This window comes from Emiliania huxleyi, assembly GCF_000372725.1.
Source record: "Emiliania huxleyi CCMP1516 unplaced genomic scaffold EMIHUscaffold_109, whole genome shotgun sequence".
NCBI classification, from domain to species: Eukaryota; Haptophyta; order Isochrysidales; family Noelaerhabdaceae; genus Emiliania; species Emiliania huxleyi.
In genome coordinates this window covers 333,878-336,301 of record NW_005201851.1, presented here as the reverse complement: position 1 = coordinate 336,301, position 2,424 = coordinate 333,878, and positions in this window count along the sequence as shown.

Below are 2,424 nucleotides of genomic sequence, written 5' to 3'. Positions count from 1 at the left end.
CCGTGATTGTGCGGAAGCCTGTAGGTGAAACAAAGAGGCGGCGGGAGCTAAGCAGATTCGGGAGGGCGAGAGAGAGGAAGAGAGGGGGGCAGGGGCGGGGGCGGGCGGGCGGGTGGGTGGGTGTTGGGGGGGGAGGGGAGGTGAAAAGTGCGCAGGGCGAACGCGAGGGATCTCATCACTGCCCCGGCGCCCACGCCTCGATCTTCTTCGGCAGCAGCGGGTTCGACAGGTCCTCTCCGTGGCCTAGGCAGCCGTGTTCGCCCTTGCCCCAGGCGAAGGTGGCGCCGTCAGTGGTGATAGCGATGCTGTGGGTGCTTGCAGCGAACACAGCGACGACGCGCTGGCCAGCCAAGGCCTCGATCTTCTTGGGCTGCCACTGGGCCTGCCCGTCGCCGTGGCCCAACTGACCTTGGCGTCCGTAGCCCCAGCTCCAGACGGCGCCGCCGGCGGTGATGGCGAGGCTGTGACTCACTCCAGCCGACACAGCGACGACGCGCTGCCCAGCAAAGGCTTCGACCTTCTTCGGCAGGAGCTGAGGCTGCTCGTCGCCGTGGCCCAGCCGGCCCCCGCCTCCAAAGCCCCAGCTCCAGACGGCGCCGTCGGCGGTGATGGCGAGGTTGTGGCCGTACCCAGCCGACGCAGCGACGACGTGCTGGTCAGCGAAGGCCTCGATCTTCTTGGGCAGCAGCTGGTTCTGCTCGTCGCCGTGGCCCAGCTTGCCCCCACCTCCACCGCCCCAGCTCCAGACGGCGCCGTCGGCGGCGAGGGCGAGGCTGTGCTCACGTCCCGCCGACACAGCGACGACGCGCTGGTCAGCAAAGGCCTCGATCTTCTTGGGCAGCAGCTGGTCCTGCTCGTCGCCGTGGCCCAGCTCGCCAAAGGCTCCCCAGCCCCAGCTCCAGGCGGCGCTGTCGGCAGTGATGGCGAGGCTGTGGCTACCTCCTGCCGACACGGCGACGACGCGCTGGCCAGCCAACGCCTCGACCTTCTTCGGCTGCCACTGCTCCTCCTCGTCGCCGTGGCCCAACTGGCCGTGTTCTCCCTTGCCCCAGCTCCAGAGGGCACCGCCGGCGGTGAGGGCGAGGCTGTGGTACACAGCCGACACGCTCACGGCGCGCTCACCCAGCGTCGACGGGAGGCGGGTCGGCGTGTTGAGCCGCGTCACGCCCTCGCCGTGCCCGAGCAGGGCTGGCGCGTAGAGCGGCGCTGAGCCGCACGACGAGAGCCGCCCCTCGCCGTCGATGAAGAGACTGTGCAGAGCGCTTCCCGCCGCCCTCGCCGGCGGGTTGGACTCGCAAAGCAACGCTGCGAAGCACAGCCACCGCACGGCGCAGCCCTCGCCCTCTGGCTGCGCCGGCAGCTCGAAGCCGCGCTCTTGCGCCCGCAAGCGAATGCCCTCCACCGCAAGCGAGGCGTGGAAGAGCAGCGAGACGGCCGCGACGCGGGCGATGTCGACGGGGTCGCAGCGAGAGACGAAGCGCACGAGGAGCTCCGTGGGGAGGTCGAGCAGGCGGGCGGGCGGCGGCTTGTCGGGCGAGGGAGCGGCGGTGGCGGCGGCGAGGCGGCGCGAGCGGCGGCGCGGCGGGGTGGACATCGCGAGAAAAGAATTTTGAGCACGGATAATAAGTTTTTTTTCAAGGGTGCCCAGCCCTCTCCGCGCGGCGATGCGCCCTCCCCCCTCGCTTTTGCAAAATCCTGCAAAGGTGGGGACGTGTCTGTCCTCGACCCAGCCCTAGCTTGGGATGTCCGTTGTATTTATTTATTTATTTCAAGGGTTGCCCGGCCGGGTTGCTGCGCAAATCTCGCGCTGCGCTAGGCTCAGAGCGAGTTCGCGCTGCGCTAGGCTCAGACGGGCGTGCGTGCGCGGGCCGCCGGGGTGACGGCGGGTGAGGACCCCACCGCCTCCTTCCTCGGGCTCGGCAGCTTGTCGGGCTCTACCACTACCACTACCTCAGCCCTCAGCCGAAGCTGGGGCCGGTCCCGTAGGCCGTCCGTAGCCGAGAGAGCCCCCGCGTCCCGATGAATGGTATTGGTCGTCGAACGGCGGACGGGCGCGGGCGGCGCGGGGGGTGGCGCGTGGCGGGGCGAGACGGCGCAGCATTCCCAGCCCCTTTGCCAAAGGTCCCTGTTTTGAGGGCATTAGTAGAACGGAGAGAGATCCCTTTTGGTCCTCCTTTGAAGCTGTTTACACACGACCTCACGCTGGAAGTGGCGAATCGATGCGAGCGCGCCGCGTGCTCCACGCGCGGCGCGCTCGTATCGACTTGGAGTCCAATGCGCGCAGCGGGTAGCACCTCGGGAGCTCGCTCTACCCGGGATGCGGAGAACTGCCCACAGGAGCGAGAATCTATCAGCCACGTCTGTCGTCTGGCGCAAAAGGCCGCGCAGTCGTCCGCACCTGCGGAGGCCGCCGCAACTGGCTAA